At 46.4% G+C, this 24893-nt stretch overlaps 1 protein-coding gene across 2 annotated transcripts in view; it reads right to left on the bottom strand.

Moving 5' to 3' along the window:
- The window catches only part of LOC137335753 (catenin delta-2-like), a 532228-nt gene that overhangs the window by 468328 nt on the left and 39007 nt on the right, over positions 1-24893 (bottom strand). The gene's annotated exons all lie outside the window — the stretch shown is intronic.

The following is a 24893-nucleotide window of genomic DNA, read 5'->3' on the forward strand; positions in this document are numbered from 1 at the left end:
AGTCATCTGGGTGCGTGTGCCGTTCCCAATCCTGGAAGTTCGGCCGGCAATTAAAGCCGGGGGGACGATATTTAAAAAACTAAATCAACGAGTTAAAGTCATTAAAAAATGAATAAATATAATTTAGATTGAAGGCAAGCGATTTCAACGCTGCCTCAATGTGTTTCCCATGCTGTGTGAAACACGCCATGGTGAAGGAGTCGTGTTTCAGCCATTTGGACATTTAAATGCCTGTTTGACAGATGGGGATAAAAAGGTGAGTTATTGCAGCAGGGCACTCAGCTCTCTCAGACAAACTTTTGGCTGGGAGATCTTTGTGTTCACACTGAAAATTCTTGGTTTCCACTCAGAATTGTTCTCTTTATACATATTTACCAACTTTTCAGACCCCCTCAAACTGACACCATCAGGATGGAGGGCGCAAAGGCTGCATTTACCACTGCATCCGAAGACAAGTAACATCACCGTCCTCACCAGGCACAGCGTGCACTTCCACCACTTGGAGCTCCACAACACAGTGCTGTGCCACAGGCACCTGCACAAGAGCACAGGGGGGAACAACAGAGGGAGCGACGTCGCAGGAGGCACTACCCTCACAACAGGGTCTACAGACCGAGGCTCAGCTTCCTGAACCTCTCTGAGGAGCAGTGCATACGGAGGCTGAGAGTGAGTCGCCAGGTGGTCACAGACATCTGCAGCCTCCTTCATGCCGAGCTGCTCCCGGTTGGGCCTGGCGGCATCTCATTACCCATCGCTGTTAAAGAAATTGAGGGCGGTGGTGACTTTAACACCGGATCATTCCAGGGTGCCACTGGTGACACCGCCGGGGTGTCTCAGTCATTTGCACACAAATGCATAAGGCAGGTCAACGACAGCTTGTTTCGCAATGCCTTGCAATACGTCAACTTCCCCATGGACGACCTCAGCCAGACGGAGGGGGCAGTGGGATTCCACTCTGTGGCTGGCTTCCCACGGGTGCAGGGTGCAATCGACTGCATCCATATAGCAATCAGAGCACCTGCACATGACCGAGGACTGTTCATCAACACAAAGGGCTATCACTCCATCAACACTCAGCTCGTTTGTGACCACTGCAAAAGAATTCTTCACGTGTGTGCGACATTCCCTGGCAGCTGCCATGATTCCTTCATTCTGAGGGAATTGAACACCCCGGACCTCTTCCATGCACTGAACACCCTTAAGGGCTGGATCCTTGGGGACAAGGGATACCCCCTGCACACGTGGCTCATGACATCTCTGAGGAACCCCATCAGCGAGCCACAGCATTGATACAATGATAGCCACATCGCCACTCGGTCTAGAATTGATAGGACTGCTGAAGATGCAATTTCAGTGGCTCGATCATTCTGGGGGAGCGCTTCAATACACACCAGGAAGAGTGGGTCGCAATATAATAGTGTGATGTGTCTTGCATAACATGGCGCAACAGAGAGGGGTACCGGTTGAGAAGGCCCCATCCCCTCATCCACCATCCACATCTGCCATCCACATTGAGGAGCAGCAGGATGAGGAGGAGGAGGAGGACGAGGACGAGGACGAGGACGAGGAGGACGAGGACGAGGAGGACGAGGACGAGGACGAGGACGAGGACGAGGACGAGGACGAGGAGGAGGACGAGGACGAGGACGAGGAGGAGGAGGAGGACGAACCCATGGGCAGAGCAATGGCTCACCTGGCTGCTCATGAGGCCAGGGAGTCACTCATATGTGAACGGTTCTTGTAAGATCAGAAAATGAGAAGAGTCCAGTCCTCACACCACCTGGAAAGACCAGCGCCAACATCAGCACCCCCCACCCCCCCTCCCCCCCACAAAACAGTCCTGCAACTACACATACACCCACTGTAAACTGACCCACTGGGTGGCATCAAGTGTCGCCATTCATGTTGAAGCACATGAAAGGATCCTTTCATAAAAGGCAGTCAAGAATGGCTAAGACGTGGCAGTAGTGGTGAGAATGAAAACATTTAATGTGACTAACAAAAACCAAATTTAAATGAAAAATACGGCTTTTCTCTTCCTACCGCTTCTATGTGCTGCATCCCCTGTGGCTGCAGCAGAGGTAGTGGCAGGTTGCTCATGTTCATGCCCTGACTGCTTAGATGCTTTTGGCCTATGTCCTCTGGGTTTTGGAGCCCGTGAGGGCCCCTCCAAAGACTGCTCCACCTGCACCTATGCAGGGCCAGACTCGGCCACCTGGAGAGGAGGCAGCATTGTGGGTACTGGTTGAGAGCGGGGCAATGGGTGAGATGTGGGATCACTTTGAGTGGCGTCCCCACTTCCATGTCCCCTTTCGCCATCATCCCTCTCCTGGACCAGGCCCAGATCACTCCTACCACCAGTTGTAAAGTTTCTGTCTGCCTGTTCAAGGTGGTAGAATGTTATTCACCTTGAGTCCGAATGGCCGTTGTCAGAGCTTGAATGGACTCATTTGTGAGCCGTGCTTGAAGCTCAATGGAGGCTAGCCTTCTCTCCATCGCAGACATTCCCGCATTTACCTGCGACAATATTTCAGACCTTTCCGCACTTACCTGCGAAACTACCTCAGACATTTCACCAGTTATGTGCGATACTACCTCAGACAGTTGCTTACATTCCTGTGACACTATCTCAGATTCCCTCCCTTACCTGTGCCACCATTTCCACTAATGCAGGAGTTGGTCTCCTCCATCCTCTGCGCTATTGTGGAGAGTGTGTGTGGCATCTGTTCCAGTACCTCGCAAATGTGCTGCTGTCCCTGGATCATTCTCCTTTTAAAGGATGGCCCTTGGGGTTCAGCATCTGCATCCAGCTGAGCAGAGCCTGGAGAGGAGTGCACCCACTGGACTCTCCACAGCTGCCGCTGCCACCAATGTCTGCTCGTGCTCACTTGTGTGTGGTGACTCACCAGGTGCCAACCCAACTACAAGGACTCACCAAGGTGTGAGTATCTGCACTGCTGGATGCCTCGCTAAGATGTGACGGCACACCCTGAGAGGTTGAGAGCTCCTCTGAGGAATCGCCCTCTGCCGTCACTGCGGTCGTTGAAGGACCTGTAAGAGAACAGAAGGCAATATTAAGCATCATCACAGATGTGTCATGTTGCAATGACATGACACATCTGTGATGATGCTTAATATTGCCAATGACTCAACATGCCAATCATTGTCAACCATGTTGTGTGTGATGAATGTTAAAGTTGTGTCACCCGATGTTTGTGGGGTGCCAGTCTCGGCATCCCCGACGGACAGGCACTCAAGAGTGCGGCAGATCTGCAGGGCCTCCTCCTCCGCGCATGTGAGGACCACTATTTGTTGTGGCCCCCCTCCAGTCCTCACCCTCTTGTGAGCATTTTGCACTCTCTTCTCCTAGAAGGGGCGAAAGTACAGACGTGTGAGTGAGTGAGGGTGACGTGGCCAACCGATGAATGCATTGCTTTGGGTGAGGCTGACCATGAAAGAGATGCATCAGAGGGTGAGTATCAGACAGAGACATCATATTGGATCAGGATTGGGGTGAGTGGTAGTGGTGGGGTCACAAATGGGGAGGTGAGGAAGTGCTCAGGAAGTGCAGGTAAGTTGAGGATGAGTCTTAAGTGGGTGTGAGGAGTGATGTGATGGAGTAGTCTTGGCAGTGCAGAATGATGTGTTGGGGGGTGAGGGGGTGGGGGCAGAGTTGGTGATGTGAAACATGGAATGTAGGAGAATCAGTAAGTGTACTCACTTTTGCTGACCTAGTTAGGTCATTGAAACGCTTCCTGCACTGGACCCAGGCGCGGGAGATGTTGCTCCTGCTGGTGACCTCCTCTGCCACCTTAAGCCAGGCCTTCTTGGTAACAGAGGCAGGACACTTCCTCCTGTCGGCCGGGTAAAATAGTTCCCTTCTCCTCCTCCTCACCCCGGCCATTAGCACCTGAAGTGAGGCTTTGCTGAATCTTGGAGCAGCCTTGCCTCTGTGCTGCTCCATTGGGCCTTCTGGCTCTTTGCTCCAGCAAAATCCATTGGAGCAATGACACTCCAGCTGACAGCCTGTTATGCGGGTGTGCAGTCCGCCCATGGCACAGCTTTCGGATGGAAAACCCGGAAACAAGAATAATGGCCACCAATTAAGTCACGATCATGTGGGAAAGGTAAGTCTTTATTAGTCGGGTTTGCTGCGTGCCCATCGACCCCCCCACCCCAACCCACCCCCTGCAACCCCGCTGCCACCCACTCCCTGCAACCCCGCTGCCACCCACCCCCTGCAACCCCGCTGCCACCCACCCCCTGCAACTCCGCTGCCACCCACCCCCTGCAACCCCGCTGCCACCCACCCCCTGCAACCCCGCTGCCACCCACCCCCTGCAACCTCGCTGCCACCCACCCCCTGCAACCCCGCTGCCACCCACCCCCTGCAACCCCGCTGCCATCCCGCCGCCCTTTTCAAATTGAGCCCTTGGTCTTGACTCCCCATGTGCAATGCCAAGGGAGATCGACAAGTGTTTCTATAATTTTCCTGTGCCCAAATTTTTCAATTACAAATTTATCCTTTAACAGTACTGCATTGTAGGAGGTGCCGTTTATCAGAAGAGATGTTAAACTTAGGCCGCGTCTGCCCTTTCAGATGGATGTAAAAGATCCCATGGAACTATTCGAAGAAGAGCAGGGGAGATCTTCCACTGTCCTGGGCCAAAATTTATTCCTCAATTAACATCACTAAAACATATTATTTGGTTATTAATCTGACTGCTCTTTGTGGGATTCCTTGCTTCCTTGTTTCACTCATTCCTTCCTTCATTCCTTGATTTGATCCATTCCTACCTTCCTTAATTAATTCCTTCCTTTCTTGATTTATTCATTCCTTCCTTGATTACTTCCTTTCAAACCAAGGACCTTCCGGTCTGTAGCGCTCAGTTACTTGCTGGATGAACTCCTTGAGCCATTAGGAGAAATACTATATGCATATTTTTAATCCCAGCTTTCCAACACCACTTTCCTAACTCGATGCCAGGAGATATTACTAAAGTCTGAGAAGAAAACAAACACTTAAAAAGAATTTAATATGATGAATGTTTTTAATTGAGCAGAAATACACAGCAGACCAGACTGCCAGTATTAGTCCACTCATGAGAAAGAGCTTCATAAGATGTGTGAGCTCCTGAGTTATGAGGCTTTCTACATTGCAAAATAACCAGGGGATTGCATTGTTCCTCATTGCATGTCCTCTGTTTATCAGACTGCCCTCATTAAGTAAAAACCATTAGTAATGATTTCAATGTAATGAGAGTCAATTGGTACCTGAGAAAGCAGTGCCTTGTAAATAAATGTTAAACATTAACTACATTGGCATTAAGTGCTATTTACTGTATTCCACAGTGGCCATTTGATGTTATGAAGGACAATGAAAGATGCATCAGCTGTGTTTTGAAATGGAAAAGCAACATCAGCAGACACATTGTCACACTCTTAAGAGCTCACGCATTACAATTTGAGCACTTTGAACATCATGTAAATTTGACGGAGTGCTTTTTACAGTTAATTCTGATGAGGAATGTTACTGTCAGAAGTCCTCCTTGGGACCCTCTGAATAAACTCAACCCTGGCCTTGAGGAAGAAAATTATTTGGTGCAAACAAGTTACTCTCATTTTAAAAGCAAAAATTGATTCCATTTCCTCAGCGCGAGTCAAAAAAAGTCTATCAACACATATATCGCGCATTCCTTCATCATCGCTGGGTCAAAATCCTGGAGCTCCCTACCTAACAGCACTGTGGGAGAACCTTCACCACACAGACTGCAGAGGTTCAAGAAGGCGGCTCACCACCACCTTCTCAAGGGCAATTAGGGATGGGCAATAAATGCCGCCTCGCCAATGACGCCCACATCCTTAGAATGAATAAAAAAAACCATGAAGCCCTACTTCATCATGCGGGCTCTATGTAGGCCTGGTCTTAGCTGATGTAATCGGTCTACTCCAGTCTCCAAACACTTTGTGTGTCATCTTCCCTCACTAAATATAAGCACTTTTTTTTTGCATCACTGCCAATTTTTCCGGGAAAAAGAATTACTTTTTAAATACGTTAACCCGCACATAATGAACAATCTGTCAGGCTGTAGGTGTCAAATGATTCCTGAAACCGTTTTAACACAATGACATATTTACTGCGCGATGTGTTTGACAGATTGGACCAGAGGTGCTATCTGTCTGTTCTGTTAATGTCCTGTGATGATATGTTTCAGCCTCTCAGGGATGTCACCAGTCTCACAGCTGGGCTGGAGTCAGTCTTTCATGCAGTTACCCAAAATTTATTGGTAAACTGAAAATTAGCTCCAGCTGACCCAAATAGAGCAGAGCCAGTAACAAACTACTCTGCAACTCATCCAACGATTCCACTTGTATAGTCCCTGGTCTGTGGCAGGGTTACAGCCAGTGGAATCAGTCTCTTCGGGCTAAAGAGGATAAGACAGCCTAGTTCTGGTCCAGTGACTCCTACACCAAAAAGTGCGGGATTTTTGGAAGACAGAATAATGGCAGAGTTACTCACAGTACTGCTATAATTCATTACACACAACAGTCAACGTAGGAAACACTTCTACATGCAAAGGGTGTAGAAGTTTGGAAATCTTTTCTGCAAACGGCAGTTGATGCTAGATCAATTGTTAATTTTAAATCTGAGGTTGATAGATTTTTGTTAACCAAAGTTATCAAGGGATACGGGGCTAAGGCGGGTATATGGAGTTGGGTCACAGATCAACCATGATCTCAACGAATGGCGGAACATGCTCGAGGGCATAAATGTCCTACTCCTGTTCCTATCTTCCTATAGGGCGATCCGGTCAGTGTATCAACCTTCGCTAATAAAAGTCAGTGTGGATCGGGCCCCTATTTCCTTAGTGCTGCTCCTACCTGGTACAGGGCAGGGTACAGAAACTTGGAGGGTGAGGGGGTGAGAAAGAGGAAAAGGTGGGAATGCTGCTCCGGGGTGGGGGTAAGGAAGGAGAATGCTTGCATTGACTGAAGGGGCGGGGGAAGAACGCCAGGATGAAATGGGAGAGAAAAAACTAAGTGCGTGTTAAAGTGGGAGAAGGAAAGCATGCCAACTTGACTTGGGCATCTGGTCATGTATCTCAGTACATGGCTCCCCATGGAAAGACAGTAAAAGAACACAGATGTTAAAATCAAAAACCCTCCACAGCCTGGATTAAACCGCTTCAACCGTGGCTCAGTGGGTGGCACTCTTGCCTCTGAATCAGTAAGGCTGTGGGTTCAAGGCCCACTTCAGAAACTGGAGCAGAAAATCCAGGCTGACACTCCAGTGCAACACTCCCTGAGTTGGAGATGTCGCTCCATCTGCCCTCTCAGGTGGATGTGAAAGATCCCATGGTGCCATTTCAAAGAAGAGCAGGGGGAGTTCTCCCTGGTGTCCAGGCCAATATTTATCCCTCAACCAACATCACGAAAAACAGTTATCTGGTCATTATCACATCGGTTTGTGAGAGCTTGATGTGCACAAATCGGCTGCTGCATTTCCCTGCATCACAACAGTTTCGACACTTCAAAAGTATTTCATTGACTGTAAAGTGCCATGGGACGTCCTGAGGTCGCGAAAGGCACCATAGAAATTCAAGTCATTTCTTTCTTATTTTTTTTTCCCCATAGCAAGCGGGTGTATCGATCTACAGTTCACTTTACAAAGCCTGTGTGATTACTTGTTTCCACATGCCGTATGCTTATAATCAGGGCCATTCTCCAGTGCTCAACCTCTCAGGGGCTGTGTCACTTCTTAAGCTATTGGCCAGGTTTTGGCTGGTTTTCCGAGCAGGCGTGTACAATTACATATTAGAACATAAAAACACAAGAATCTTTAGGAGCAGCAAAAGGCCATTTGGCCCTGCATGCCTATCCCTTTTTCGCTGAACTCAAACCCTTCGTAATGAGCCCCTCGATCACTTCTCTTTCCAGGCACAGATCAAGTTGTCTCTGGAACACAATTAGATTACTCAATTCAATGCCTTTCTTCCTTGCTAACTTGTTCCACAATTCTATTATTCCTTGTATATAAAAAAAAAATCCACATGCCTTTCCTTCTTACTCCTAATCTCCCGCTTTTTAATTTGTGTCCTCTCGTATTTCAACCCTGTGTCATTGTGAACAGTTCGTCCGAATCGACATCTGTCTTCTGAAATGTCAACTCGGTCACCTCAAAATCTTTTCCAAACGAAACAAGACAAAACTATATAAACCTTTCATAACGTAAATTCCTGGTAACTAAAGCCATCCTTATTGTTTACCCCCTGCCCCCCACCACACCCTCTCATGAGCTAGAATAGCCTACGATTAGGGACTGCAAGTGACAATCAGATGGAGATGCACCATTTCAGTTGCTACACATCACCCCAGTTGTTTTTTCCCCAATATTGCCAAGCACTGTGCTGCTTCATACAATTATGGGCAATGTAACCTCACGCTCTTTGGCCCAACCAGCACACGGCGTCACTGTTCCATTTTCCCCACAGTCCCTTTATGTTTCCCTGTTTATGCTTATGGCACCAGGGATGAGGGACTTCAGTTATGTGGAGAGACTGGAGAAGCTGGGGTTGTTTTCCTTAGAGCTGAAATGGTTAAGGGGAGATTTGATAGAGGTATACAAAATCATGAACGGTTTTGACAGAGTAAATAAGGAGAAACTGTTTCCAGTGGCAGAAGGGTCGGTAACCAGAGGACATAGATTTAAGGTGATCAGCAAAAGAGTCAGAGGCGACATAAGAAGGCACTTTTTTATGCAGCGAGTTGTTATGATCTGGAATGCACTGCCTGAAAGTGCGATGGAGCAGATTCAATAGTAACTTTCAAAATGGTATTGGATAAATACTTGAAGGGAAAAAATTTACAGGGCTATGGGGAAAAAGCAGGGGAATGGGACTAATTGAATAGCTCTTTCAAAGAGCCGGCGGAGGCATGATGGGCCGAATGGCCTCCTGCTGTGCTGTACCTACTGTGATAACGCATGTCAGCCATGGCTCAGCGGGTAGTACTCATGCCTCTGAGTCAGAAGGTTGTGGGTTCAAGTCCCACTCCAGTGCAGTGCTGAGGGAGTGCTGCACTGCTGGAGGTACTGTCTTTCAGATGAGACATTAAACCAAGGCCCCATGTGCTCTCTCAGGTGGAAGAGATCCCATGGCAGTATCTGAAGAAGAGCAGGGACGTTCTCCCTAGTGTCCTGGCCAATGTTTATTCCTCAACCAATGTCACTAAAACAAATTATCTGGTCATTATCACATTGCTGTTTGTGGGACCTTGCCATGGCTGCTACGTTTCCCACATTACAACAGTGACTATGCTTCAAAAAGTACTTCATTGGCTGGAAAGCCTGTGGTCATGAAAGGCGTGTTATAAATGCAAGTATTTTTTTCTTGTTCCTCCGCTAATCACTTTACAGTTATCCACATTGAAGTGTTACAGTGTGGCTTCGCCCATGCTGAGCTGCTTGGGTAAGCTCCACCTCCATTAGGGTGAGACTAACAATCCCTCAGCCTATAGCAGAAAAGAGACCGATAATAACATACTGTGTCACTGGTCAAATGCATTGGGCCATGTCATGTTCATGATGGCATGTTGAGCTTCATAGGCAGGTCGAGACTAGTGACAGCCACGTGCGTGTATGGACATAGCGTGAAGACAGGTTTGGGAATGACTCCGATGCCCAAAGAGTTGAATAACCTGTCAACATGCAGTTTGGGCACACATGTATGAAAAGTCAATGAGGCATTGGACGGCTGCAGAGGCAATGGAGCTGTACTGCAGCATGGACGACTGACTTCAAGAAAGATTCTGCTACAATCAAAATTAGCCAGCTCCAGAATCTCTGTTTAAATGGTTCCCAGAGAGGAATTGTATAAACTTTCCCAACATGTTATTTGCACCTCATCCCAGGTCTTATTAAATATTGGGAAGACTGAAGCCATCGTCTTCGGTCCCCGGCAAAAACTCCGTTCCCTGGCCACTGACTCCATCCCTCTCCCTAGACTTAACCAGACCGTTCGCAACCTTGACGTCCTATTTGGCCCTGAGCTGAGCTTCTGACAACATGTCCTCCCCATCACCAAGACCGCCTACTTACACTTCCGTAACATTGCCCGTCTCCGCCCCTGCCTCAACTCAACTGCTGCTGAAACCCTCATCCGTGCCTTTGTTACCTCTTGACTCGACTATTCCAATGCTCTCCTGGACGGCCTCCCACTTTGTACCTTCCGTAAACTTGAGCTCATCTAAATCTCTGCTGCCTGTATCGTAACTCGCACCAAGTCCATTCACCCATCATTCTGGTGCTCGCTGACCTACATTGGCTCCCAGTCCAGCAACGCCTCGATTTTAAAATTCTCATCCTGGTTTTCAAATCCCTCATGGCCTCAACCCTTCCCATCTCTGTAACCTCCTCCAGCCCTACAATCCTCCGAGATCTCTGCACTCCTCAAATTCTGGCTCCTTTTGCATCCCCCACTCTCTTCGCCCCACCATTGGCGGCCATGCCTTCAGTTGTCTAGGCCCTAAGCTCTGGAATTCCCTCCCTAAACCTCTCCGCCTCTCTATCCTCCTTTAAGACGCTCTTTAAAACTTACCTTTTTGACCAAGTTTTTAGTCACCTGTCCTAACATGTCCTTATGTGGCTCGTGTCAAATTTTGTCCGATAACGCTCCTGTGAAGCACCTTGGGACGTTTTACTATGTTAAAGGAACAAATGCAAGTTGTTATCTTGCTCAAACAATGCAACAAATAATGTATGTCAGGGATACAGCTATCAGTGCGTTGCTGATCACGTCATCTCACATTCACCAGGATCGGAGTCTTTTCTCCCAACCATGCCTAACAAGCAGGAATCACTGCTCTGTACATTTTGTGAAAAAGATGAGCTATAGGAAGCAATTGTAAACAATTTTACAACACCAAGTTATAGTCCAGCAATTTTATTTTAGGAAGCAAGCAGGGATGTCAAGTTTCAGGTGACGTGAATCGTGAGTGACAACATCTAATCCATTTGACTGGGTAGCTTCCTTGTGATTCACTCACTTGTTTTATATTTGGTACAGCACACAAACCTTCAAGGCACAAGGTTATAATCCATCTCAACCATCACTCATACCTTGAGCTGAGAAAAAGTCTTCACACTTCAGCTGAAATATTTCACATTCAAGCAGCGTTTTACTCATATTCTAACAATACAGGGGAGTTTGGGAATTTTATGAGCTGTACTTCCGGTCTTTTTTTTGTCGCTCAAGTCAAGGATTTTAGCAACAGTGAATGGAACACTTTCCGATTTCAGACTCTCAGTGTCAGAAGCATTCAGCTCAGGTTCAACACAATTAAAGTGTAAAGTAAAGATCTCTCTACTGTATCCACCAAGATATGGCCTAACCTCAACCTCACAGGAGACTAATAGGACACTTCCATTTCCCAAACCACAACCCTTCTCACTTCTCTCGACAAACTGGCAGCTCGGTGCTAATTGGTGCCGAATTGGAGACAACATCTTTACGGTAAGAATGTGGAATGTGCTACCACAAGGATATTTGAGGCAAATAAAGTAGATATATTTAAGGGGAAGCTAGATAAACACATGGGGGATAAAGGAAACGAAAGATATGCTGATTGGGTTAGATGATGAAGAGGGGTGGGAGGTGGCTCGTGTGGAGCATGGACACCAGCATGGACCAGATGGACCGAATGGCCTGATTCTGTGCTGTAGACTCGATTTGGGGGGGGGGGGGGGGGGAACAAAAAAATAAAATTGGATAAGGGCCGATTTTTGGGCACGGGTAGCGTGTTGTGCTGTTACCCCATGCGCAATGGCCCCTGCGCAGGTAGGGCGCAGGTTTCGGCCGGCCCGAGGACTCACCTGCAATCAACGTTCCATTCTGGGCCTTGCATGTGGAATCAATGCAATTCGCACTTTCCACCACCAGGGGGAGTTCAATCTCTTAAAGGGAGGATGTTTCTTACACATCTCAAAAGGTAGCTGGTACCTGTTATTTGCTGAAAATAACAGTCTGCTGTCTGCACGGAGATCAGACATCGCACACGTAAAACACAGATGCAGGTCCCATCCCTATGTTTACATACTGATGAGTTATGTTATAACATTGAATAAAGGTTGCACACTACTAAATCCAATCTGCATGCCAGTCCTCACCAATCTGCCGATCTGAGTTTGTACCAGGCCTGCGAGAGTGCATGCACCAAGGTTCTCTGCTGATGCACTAGAGACTTTGGTGCAAGAGCTGGACAGAAGGAGGATATCCTATATCCGCGGGGGGGGTGGGGGGAAACAAGAGGCCCTCCAGACATATATCCAAAAGGCAATGGGAGGCAGCAGGGCACAAGGTCTTTGCCAGGAGCACAGCATCATGAACATGGATGCAGTGCAGGAAGAAGTTCAGTGCTTTGACATGAATGGTCAAGGTGAGTGAGGTCAACTGTCAAATGGCGTCTCCTACCAACTGCTCCACACACTACACCCCCATCACCCACATACCAACAAACTCTTTCCATCAGTACTGAACTCTTCCAATCAGATGCTCCCTCTCATCCTTACATGTTACCACTGTTTCAAGCTGCCCACCCACAACTCACAGGCCATATGTACTGGCAGCTATTGAACCATGATAGGCACATCACCCAGACACACATCCCGCTTTCTTGCAGAAGAAGGTGGTGCATATCAGGAGGCAGCAAGTGGCAATGGCATTTAGCCCTTCGACCTGTTCCGCCATTCAATGAGATCATGGTGGACCTGTGACCTAACTCCATATACCCGCCTTAGCCCCATATCCCTTATTACCCTTGGTTCACAGAAATCTATCAATCTCAGATTTAACATTCACAAGTGAGCTAGCACCAACTGCCGTCTGCAGAAGAGCGTTCCAAACGTCTCCCACCCTTTGGGTGTAGAAGCATTTCCTAACTTCACTCCTGCACGTCCTGGCTTTAAATGTTAGGCTATGTCCCTGCGTCCTCGTATTCAAATCTAGGAGACTTCCAAAAAAGTTACAAATGTCTTGGCAGCCAGAAGCAATAATCCAGCCACTAAATAGCGCTGACAGGGGGTCCCTCCAGGCACTCTAAGACACGTTCAGATGGTCGGGGGTTAAGACTGTGCGTTGAGTTGAGCGTTATGTCCCAAAATGGTGTCTATCACTTTAAATTAACATTGTACACTGATTGAAGTCATTTTCTCCCTACTTTACATGATTCCAGCGTTCATTATCTGTGTCTGCGCTAACTCCTACACCAAGATGGCTTCCAGCGCACGTCATGCTGAAAACGTGCGTGCGCATCCAAGACACCATCTTGGATGTCGGAGAGGCCGTGTAGCACCGAAACAACAGGCACTGCATGGCCCAATTTAGTGCCCGATGTACCAATTATGGGCTGTGGACCTTTGTCCATGAGGAACTCAGTTAACATGGCTCAAACCCTTTTCATGTACAACTAATCCGGCTGGCAAAGAAGATTTTCACCTCAACAGTCTAAGCCAGTTTTTAGCTCAAATCAAGAAGGTGAAACGGACACAGAGCTGATTTCCGATCCGGGTGGAAGTGCCGTCAGCACCGCGGTGAGGAGCCCGAGAAGGGAAATTTCCGGCATCATGACTAACCCAGCTTTAGTGAAATATTAGTTTTGAAACGTAGCTTTGTGTCATAAACACTCTGCCTTGGTGCGCTTTGAGTGGGAGAGGCAGTATAACAAGCTTGGACACCACATTCAGCTCTTTCACACATGCTTCCATGTCCATATTGCTGCAGGGCAACATTTTGCGGGTGGCACCACAATAGCCTGTTAAAGACACACATCAATTTCGTAAGGTGCGCTTCTCACCAAAATTGCCATCAGAAACCACATGCATTCCAATGGACTCACACGAGGTCAGATGTAGGCTGGACACAGGGGTGCCTGCAACATTGTTCTTCCAAAGTCTATGCTCTGTGTTGGCTCAAAAGGCTGCTCATAACCTTCACAGAAGAACGCACACTTTATAAAAATTCATTCCTGGGATGTGGGAGTCGCTTGCAAGGTTGGTATTTATTGCCCATCCCAAGTTGCCCTGAGAAGGTGGTGGTGGGCCTTCTTGAACTGCTAAAGCAGTTTTATACAACTGAGTGTCTTGCTTGGCCACTTCAGAGGGCAGTTAAGAGTCAACCATGTTGGTGTGAGACTGGAGTAATTTATAGGCCCAGACCGGGTAAGGACGGCAGGTTTCCTTCCCCTAATGGGACAGCTTCATGATCACTTTCACTGGTACCAGCTTGTTATTTCCAGGTTTTTCCAAATTGAATTTAAATTCTCAAACTGTTATGGAGGGATTATTAGAATTATTATTACTGGGTTAGTAATGGACTGGATTATTAGTCCAGGTCTCTGGACCACTAATCCAGTAACATAACCACTACACTACCGGTAGTGGACCGCCTAACTTTGGACACCTCCTTCGATTCACAGGGAGTGCCTTTCAGCCCTGAGGCCATAGAATCGTTCAGGAAGATAAGATCGGTGGCTAAATACCAGAGCACAACAAGTAATCTCCTTTTAGGAAGCTTAATGTTCACCGTACTCACTGAGCAACAAACAGGCACACTTTGCACAGCAGTAGCATGGCACACAATATATTGGCCTCTTACTTCTGTTGGAAGGCATTCCTCACTAACACCATAGTGACATATGCTCGTCTTCATTTCCATCAGGGTTTCCCAAGAGGGGGAGCTTGGACCAAGTGTGGCCGAAGACTGGGCCTTCTTGTGTCATACCATGTAACACACAACACCCAGCTGCGTGCACTAGCTCAGAGATAAAAACCGAAAGCACCTTCAAAGTGTCTTTCAAGCACGTGCACAACAACCTGCAAGATATATCAGGGTATCTTTGTGCAATGCGTGAGGGATTCACTGACCTACACTGCACCATGGAGCATGGCAACTCCAAGGACATCTATAGGCAAACTCCTCTCCCTTCTCCAAACTGAGGGGTGCTATTGGAATGCACAAAGGAATCCCCACCATATTGCTTGCTGCAAGTGAACTAGCAGCTGGAAGAAAGACTGCTGTAGGGAAAGGAAAATAAATAAAAGTCTACAATGCAAAAAAAAAAATCAGCCCTCAGCTCCAACAGCGGTGTAACGCGTATAAGAAAATGCAGACGAAGCCAAATCATTTAAAAAAACACAAACGTCCAAAACAACTCTGAAAAGTTCAACACATCTTTAGGATGCCAATTCCTGTAGGGCAGGCCATCGAGACAGCCATGTACCTGTATTATATGGGGAAGCATCTCCATTACTTCTAAACTAATTCATTGGCAGTAAGCACATTGGGACGTCCTGAAGATGTGAAAGGTGCTATATCAACGCAAGTTCTTTCTTTTTATTTCTATTGGACAGGACGGTTCTCCCAGATCATGAGATTCAGAGCGGTACCTAACATTATGCACTACAATGCTTTTTGGAGTATACTGCAGCTCACACTGGATGCCAAAGGAAGACTCCATTATTTCCAACCCCGGAAAATTGGACGACCACAAATTCGGAACATAGACTTCTGTCTTCAGCCAGCTATCTGAGCTCCTGCCCTCCAAGCAGAGCCCCATAAAATCAGCCTGAATGTGTGAGTCCACTGTGCCATCTAGGACCCTCCGAACAATGGAATTCACGGCAGTGCTGATAGTGCATCTACCTAGTCGCTCGCTAAGCAATATTGTCGATGCCAAAAATAGCACATAATGCAATTTAAAAAAAAAAAATCAGGACTGGGTTATTAATATCTCAACTTATTCTTCAGCGAAACGAAACAGTTCAAGAGAGAGTGGAATGTTGCCCATAGTGACTCCACATCAGCTTTCATTAGTGTTGGCTAAATCCTAGGCTTTTGGTTTGTAGTTGTGAAACAAGCACACATGCGTGGCATTGATTTGTGCCAAATCTCCGTCTGCTTCAGTTTAACAGCCGCAGGTGGCCTGGAATCTGAAACCAAAGCTGGCTGGCGGTGATCATTTAATGGCAACATTTTAACCATGGGAAAGCTTCCGAAGAAAGGTGGCGGCGTGAAAACATCTGGTAAACACCAATTAGAGCGCTGAAGATACCAACAAACACGCCTGAACCTACCTACATCTTAACTAAACCATCTCTTGATTCTCCTCATTATTATTCCTTTATGCAATCAGTAGGGGGTTGCATTTTCCATCATCTCATTAAGTACTTTCAATTTGTCCTCCAACCTTGAAAAAACATCTACGATAAACAGTTGCCCAAGTTCTTCTGATTCAATCAATACAACAGTTAAATCGACTGACTGCATAAATTCAGGAGAGCTTTTTCTTCCTGAAAGTTTATTGATCGACCCACCAGGACCCAACTTCCTCATTTCAAAGGAAGAACGAGTCAGGAAAGGCTTCTTCATGGTGTCAGTTTGAAAATATCGGGAGCTATGAATGGGCAGGGCTCAGCGCAGTCTGCAGGGCACAATATGTTACATAAATAGAAACTCAAATCTATTTAAAGTGATACCACTGTACTTTGCCAATGTAATGTCTAATCAAGAGTTTTCTTCTTTGGCACGGTGTTGTGTAGCATGTATGTTCAATAAGGAGAACTTTGTGGCCTCAGACATAAGCAGCATCCTTATCCACTCACCTTTCAACATTCTTCATGTAATCTCTGCTCTGATTTCAAATGGTAAAGTTGCCTCTGAAGAGTTCAATTTCATCTTTTGTGCCAAATGCTTCTTTTCCCCTCAAAAAAATCCTTCCACAACTTGAACACTGGGGAGCTTCTTCCAACTCCTTGCTGGTACCGCTGGGCAGGCTCCAAGAAAACTCTTGTCAGAAAGGTGTCCCTCTTTCACCTCTATCCTATACCTGTATCCCTCCATTGCAACCTTTAGTCTGTCTGCTGTATCAATACTACAGTCATTGCTCCTCTGAAGTTTCCTCTCTTGTTCCTTCCAAGCTCCCAATATGCCATCCTCCATTCTACATTCTCACTGTGTCTCCTACTCTACCTGATTCTTTCTCAGAGCATCAAAACTGCAGATGTCCTCACCTCCCTCAGTCTTTCCTTCCTCCTACAATATGTAGGTTTTTAAAACTCAAGCTTGGTGTCGTCTAATCACCACTTCCTGATTTATCTTGTCTTCTCTTCGACTTTTTTCAATCTTCGTGACATCCTGCACTATGGATTCTGGCCCTTCCCTTGGTTTCTCAATGGAAACCAGCTTTGAATGTCATATGGTGTCCAGTGTGATGGAATACTCTCCACCTGCCTGGATGAGTGCAGCTCCAACAACACTCAACACCATCCAGGATGAAACAGCCCGCTTGATTGCCACCCCATCCACCACCCTAAACATTCACTCCCTTCACCACTGGTGCACCGTGGCTGCAGTGTGTACCATCCACAGGATGCAGCGCAGCAACTCGCCAAGGCTCCTTCGACAGCACCTCCCAAACCCGTGACCTCTACCACCTAGAAGGACAAGAGCAGCAGGTGCATGGGAACACCATCTCCTCCATGTTCCCCTCCAAGTCACACACCATCCCGACTTGGAAATATATCGCCGTTCCTTCATCGTCGCTGGGTCAAAATCCTGGAACTCCCTTCCTAACAGCACTGTGGGAGAACCTTCACCACACAGACTGCAGGGGTTCAAGAAGGCGGCTCACCACCACCTTCTCAAGGGCAATTAGGGATGGGCAATAAATGCCAGCCTCGCCAGCGACCCCCACATCCTATGGGCGAATAAAAAAAAATCTATTTGGTATATGAGACAAGTTGAGCTGCTACCTCCAGTTACATGATGTTTGAATAGAATTAGCCAGAATAGTCTACCCAATTATTGTGTTCAAAATGATACATCAGCATTAGATTGCCTTACTGGGTATGTAGGGTGCAGGGGTAAAAAACAGGATGAGATGCACTTAGTTTCTTGCTCTCAAACTGTTCATCTGACTCTTCCCTGTGACAGTGAAATATTCCGTATGTGTGCACATTCCTTGCTGGTGAGATCCCACAAACACGTACAAAACTAACACCGCACAGCTCACAACAGCATCCCATCAGGTGACCTGCTCGCAATGAAAAAAAAAACTTTATCTTTAGCGGAAGGGTGTCAGATTGTAACCGTGGGCACTCAACTCCCACCAAATTGGGAGAGTTGGTAGGTCTGAGCTTTACCCAACTTCCCTTGGCACAATTTGGGGCGAGGCCTTAACTGAAAGTTAAAAATTTCAATAAATGCAAGGGCATTGATCCAATGCAACGCTGCACAGAGCAGCAGGGTACAGGTTTTCATCTGTGATCCACGATGTGATGAGCTTTCAATCAACATCATGCCTTTATGGAGAGGCTTCTCCAAAGAGGAAAAACTGGAAGGAGCTGCCCACCTTGTGCATCTACTTATAACTTGGCACTGACAGAGACATAGGGCGAATTACAGCCTGTCCTCCCAATGCAGGGGATTTGTGGCAGAGGGGAATCATGGCAGAAAAGTGGACATGTTTAAAGTTTTTGTTACAAAAGGATCTCAGTACAAAGTTGGCCAATGTACTGCTTGTGGTGACACAACCATTTCAGAAAGAACTTGCATTTATATAGTAACTTCCACGACCTTTGACTGTAAAACACTTTGGGGCATCCTATGAAGTACTTTTGAAATGTAGTCACTGTTGTAATGTAGGGAAGGCGGCAGCCAATTTGCACACAGCAAGATCCCACAAACAGCAATAGAATAAACAACCAGTTTGTCTGTTTTTAGATGTTGCTTGTAAATATTGGCCAGAACACTGGGGAGAGCTCCCCTCCTCCTCTTCAAAATAGTCCCATGGGATCTTTTATGTCCACCTGAGAGGGCAGACGGGGCCTCGGTTTAATGTTTCATCTGAAATACGGCACCTCCGATTGTGCAGCACTGGAGTTTGGACCTGGATTTTGTGCTCAAGTCTCTGGAGTGGGACTTGGAGCCAAAACCTTCAGACTCAGAGGTGAGGGTGCTACCCACTCAGCCATGGCTGGCACCTACAAAGACCATTTCATATACAGTTCAATATGGTCCAAACAAAAGTTCTCAGAAAAGCTCATTGTGCAAATCTGTTACTACATTGCACATTGCTCGATGGTTTGATGGATTGTATCCTTCACTGTTGCCGTCTTAATGGCAAGAAGCCACCAGGGCTGGTGAAGGCAACAACAACAACTTGCATTTATATAGCGCCTTTAACATAGTGAAACATCCCAAGGCGCTTCACAGGAGCGTTATCAGGCACAATTTGACACCGAGCCACATAAAGAGATATTAGGACTGGTGACCAAAAGCTTGGTCGAAGAGTTAGGTTTCAAGGAGCGACTTAAAGGAGGTGGAGAGGTTTAGGGCGAGAATTCCAGAGCATAGGGCCTAGGCAGCTGAAGATACGACTGCCAGTGGTGGGGTGAAGGGAGTGGGGGAGGATACACAAGAGACCAGAATTGGAGGAGTGCAGAGATCTCAGAGAGTTGTAGGGCTGGAGCAGGTTACAGAAATAGGGTCATGGAGGGATTTGAACACAAGGATGAGACTCTTAAAATCCAAATGGCAGATCGAAAGCATTCCCCGGGCCTCTCAGAGTTGATGTTAATGGGTGTTTGTTGTGTGGCCATATAGAATGATCGGGACACCTTTTACCAAAATCTACTTCCTGGATCTTACCCGAGAGGCTGACTTGTTTCAATGTTCCATTCTCATGTTAGCACTTCATACCTGCCTGCAGCAACCTCGTAGTTCGACACTAGTTAGTCACAGAATCATAGAATGATTGCGGCACAGGAGGCCGCCATTTGGCTCATCGAGCCCGTGCTGGTCTTCAATGGTGTGTGGAGAATACATATTGAAGAGGAAATTTACCTAATTGAGGTACAGACTTCATCGTCCTTCTAAGGCAGCATCCTCCGCAAACATTGCTTCCCCCTCGAACCTCTCCTGCAGTGACTGCAGCTCCTTTTATTTATACTTCCTCATCTGGCAAATGAGCTGACGCCTCAGCGCAGGGGTTGCCTCATATAAAGATGGCAGGAAAAAGGATAGCTCTGATGCCATAACATGCAATGACGGTCAGAAACCTCTTAAAGGGGAGGTTGTCCCTCACATGGCATTTTTCTCGGAAGGTGACACAGTTTGGGGGGGGGGGGGGGGGGGGGGGGGGGAGGGAGGAGGGGGAGTCACCCAGTGCAGTGTGGAGCTTGCTCCCTTAGAAACAAAGGCAGATCATCCCTGAAGGCAGGTAATCTCTCATTTATCTTCTGGAGGTGGGTTCACTGCTTCAGGTGCCATGGTTGTCCATGGTGTTGATAGGCACCCAGCAGCATTCTGTTGTGGCCCATCCTCTCCACTCAAAGTGCTTCCTGTGGCATCAGTGATTGCAGCAAACACAACCAATCCAAACACAGGAGTTGGACAAGGGGACACAGGTTCAAACTGGCGAAAGATAACTTCATAGGACTAATATCAGGAGGTTCTTCTTCACACAGAGAGTGATCGACACTTGGAATGGATTTCCAGGCCGAGCGGTGGAAGTGAAAATCCTGGAATCATTTAAGTACAATCAGGGCAGCATCCTGGCCCCCTCTCATACAAGTCGCGGGCCGCGAGGCCCTCTCTCATACAAGTCGCGGGCCGCGAGGCCCTCTCTCATACAAGTCGCGGGCCGCGAGGCCCTCTCTCATACAACACACGTGCAGCGAGGTCTTACATCTACTTTGGACATCAAATAAACCAACAAAGCAATTGATTAAAAAATATCAAAAAGCATTCCTATCTGAATATTAACATCAGATGGGATCAGTAAATGTAGGGCAGGAATCCAACATTGTGATTCAGGTTGTGAACATCAATCAGTCTTAATCATCCGAACCTCTTAGCTATATTATTTTTTGTCATCCAGTATGATCCACATGATATATGGGGGAGTCTTACATGCGAGTGAAACCAAGCGGACTCTGTAAAACCTTTTTATCCTGTCAGCTGACCTATCACACCAGCAATACAGTGTCATGATGACTCTTCCCTGTCATGTGATGCAGAGCCACACTGAAAAACTTGGAGGCCATAACAGTGATCTTTTGTCTTCAGCAAAGCCCCCTCTTCCAGCTTCATCGTGTAAAACGTACTCTCACGTCATGTGACACAGACACTTCAAGATACCAGTTATTCTTGTACTTCATTGGTAAAATATCTTATAGTAGATTTTACTGAAACATGTGTTGCTATTAGCCAAGAATGGCCAATTATACCAAGGTTATGACATGCAGCCATGAGAAGAATTTGAGGGAGAGGTTCCAAGAAATGAGTTGGACAAAAAGTGGGTCTTGTTTGGAAGAGTTATCATGAAACAATTTCTCACATTTTGGGAACCGTGAACATCGAAGACCTGCCGCAGAACTCAATAAAGCCTCCGTACAAACCATTTAGGAAAGTTAAACAAAACACAGCAGCTGTTCAACAAAAATCTGGAAGCAACTAGAAAAAAAACCTAATAACTCCCATTTGTAATTTAGTCCCCGCAGAATTCTGCTACCAAGAGTAATTGAGTGGAAAAAGTGGTTTATTTCATCCAATCACAGAATAAATTTACAATTGACAAGTCTACATTTTAATGATTAGCTGTGCCAGACTAGAAAATTGCACTGAAAAAGATTATTTCCCCCAGGACACAGAGCAGCTGTACTAATTCCTTAAATGAATTTCAATTGTTAAAGAGAGCATTTCTGTTTAAAAGAAAGAATTCAATTATTGTGTTATTTCAAATTTCTAGTCACCAATCGTGAAGGTGGAAGAGCCTGTTGTTATAGTACGTCCTTTAGTAACTTGGATGCTCAGTCAGTGGATTGAGAATTTTTCCTATCTTTAAGGGAGTGGCATAAGAAATATGGGAGAAGGCATCACATTTTTAAGGCTTCACCTGATATTTCTCTTCTGCTCAATGTCAAGGACCACTCCTGTAAGTAAGCCTTCATTCCCTGAAGTGCGACTTTATACACCTAATACCTGGTAATGTAGTGTTGCCCAGGAGTCGAATAGAATGCCTGATTGCTGTATTTTCCTCACTGGAATTAACTTAAGCCCTTGTGTTCTCCCAGCCTTGAGAAAGCAGAAGAATGAATATTCAATCACACCACGTGACTTATGAACTACGAATCTACGAACTCGGAATCAAGTTTATCATAAGGAAAAGTTAAACGGCAGAGAGAAGCAAAACAGCCGATTTAACTTGCACACAACTTTTAACTTGCACCTTCTCACTTGGAAAAAAAATGATAAAAGTCACAACAGTTTGCCGGTCTCTTAGAACCACAACACCCAGACCAGCATTCTGTAGTACAAGCTCATGTGCGTGAGGACTTAGGCTACTCTTAGAGTCTTAACAGCCTAACCTCCCCACAGGCTGCAGTACAGCGAAGCAGAAAGAACTATTGATCTTCTGCTACTGCTGTCAGCGATGTTCTCCACCCCTCCCCTGTCAGACTGGGAGAAAATAGATAATTTCCAAAATTAAATAACGTTGTCAATCATCGCCAGGATTTAAGATAGAGGAGTTGCACCTCCCAGCGTGCTGGATCACTCACAATAGATGTTGGTCATCATTCCACTTGTCACCTTATTATGATACCCTTTCGACTCAAATGCCATTCACAGGACAAAGCAACGTCCTCATGCCAAGTGCCTATTGATTGATTTCCAATTAAACTGTATTCACGTAGGAAGAATGTTGTGCTCCCTGCAGAAGTATGAAATACTATGGATATCAGTTGTTGTTCTTTTGTATTGTCACGCTCTTCTGTGGGAGAACAGCGTGAAGTAGTGGAAGGGTTTGCAGGCTGATTAACAGTCTGACAGAATGCTACTTCCGTGGCAGTAACCATTTTTGTACCAGCCGACAGGGTGGTTTGTCCTAGATGGTGGGAGGGTTTTATGGGTTCCCCCACCCACTGGATAAGAGTATCCTGCTGGATGTCATTCCAGAATTCAGAGCCAGAGCTCCGCTCACCAGGACTATCTGGAGCAGGGTTCAAACCCTGCACCTTCTGACTCGGAGGCGGGAGTGCGAACCACTAAGCCAAAGGCTCACACCTTATATCAGCTGGTGATTGTGCATATATTCTAACTAGAGCTTCTACTGCTGTCATCAGAACGTAAAATGGCCTGCAAAACCCAAAAGATGTTAAAACCACATGGAATGATTTTACTGGTGGCCCAGGCCTTGCTCCTGATTTGGAACAGGTTTCATTTTGCAATCAAGCAAAATATTTGAGGCTGCACTGATGGCCAAACAAGCCTCCTTCGAGTTCCAAATTATATTTAAACGGGTTCCTCTCTAGATTGTGAGGCTTTCTTTCTGCTCTCTCACCAGCAGTGCTGTTCATCCATTTGAAATGGGTGCTCCAGTCTGGAGGTAACCAGTGGAGTAGGATTCTTGAAGGTGAGCATCATTTTCAAAGTTTCTGTTGGCAAGTTACTGCTTCGTCTACATTTTTAATGATGCATTAATTTTTGCTTTTGTTTGGGCCTGATTTTTTGCAATGCAAAACTTCTATGCTCAAATTCATTTCCACAACCATCTTGCTTCCAGCTGCCATTCCTCTTGCAGGGTTGAAAGTAGCCAGGATGGAGAATTCTTTTGGAGGTTCTGATGTTGCTCCTACCATTGGCTTTCTTTTCGCTTCATTTTTACTTGTCGCTCCTCCCCCAAGCCAACCCAACCCAACTCTCCTTCCACCCCCACACCCCCAAAAGCTAACAAATCTTTAGATATTTGTTAGCTTTGCCAAAAGCTAACAAATATCTAAAGATTTATTTTGAAGCTATATAAAGGCTGAAATTACATTTGACTCGATATGCAGCCACCTAACATTGAGTGAGCACATCCATTTAAATTTGATCTGCTGGCAAGTTTTGTGCATTTACCATTAGACTAGTTCAGTGCTCTGTGGGCTAGCTTGGGTCCAGCCAGCTGTTCCTGGCACAGATTTTACCAGAATCAGGGCTTGCTTCCATTTTGAAATGTGACAGATTGTCTATCTGTCATGCAAGGCTCTTCCCTCTAAATGTCGGATGATGCACATCAGAAAATCTCAGGGTTCAATTCCTGCTCTGTCCTGAGTTAGCTTGGTTGGCATTAGGGGCCTCAGGTAATGGGAGAAAATTAACCATGGTTCCTACTCCGGGTTGCTTCCCAATGATCCTAGGTGGAAAGGTAAAGATCAGCTGGCACACTTCCTAGTTCAAATAGTCTGCCAACACGTACACAATGGAGTATCTTCACACACTGAATCATCAGGAGCCTTAATCTTCTCCTTTGAACCAAAATGATGAAAACAGTACAAGCAGGATAATGAATTACAAAGAAGTTACAACACGGAAAGAGGCCATTCGGCCCAACCAGTGTTTACCCTCCATGCACACAAATAGTTCTAATCACATTTACCCGCCCTGCTCCAAGATCCAATCAATCCCTTTTCCTTCATCCACCTATCCAATGTAATCTTGAATGTTGAAAACATTTCTGCCTCAACCACAAACCCTGAAAGTGAATTTCACAGCCTCACAACTGTGTGTGTGAAGAAGTCAAAGATATGGGTGCTGGCCTAGAAAATGGCAAAGTTCAACGAGATGATCAAATAAACCTCACACAAGAGGCCACACATGTAAGCGTCGACAGTGAGTGTCAACAGGGTATTCAACTGTGGCGGACATCACAGCCAAGCCCAATCCCCCTCCTCGCCAAACATCCACTCGTATGCACGTTTAGCAAGAAATAGTGGATAGCACCCAGGAGTCACCACCCAGGGAATAACCTCGGTAAACCAGCGGGAGAGGCAAAGAAAGGAAGGGAGGAAGGAAGAAATT

Source organism: Heptranchias perlo, chromosome 2, assembly GCF_035084215.1.
Source record: "Heptranchias perlo isolate sHepPer1 chromosome 2, sHepPer1.hap1, whole genome shotgun sequence".
NCBI lineage: Eukaryota > Metazoa > Chordata > Chondrichthyes > Hexanchiformes > Hexanchidae > Heptranchias > Heptranchias perlo.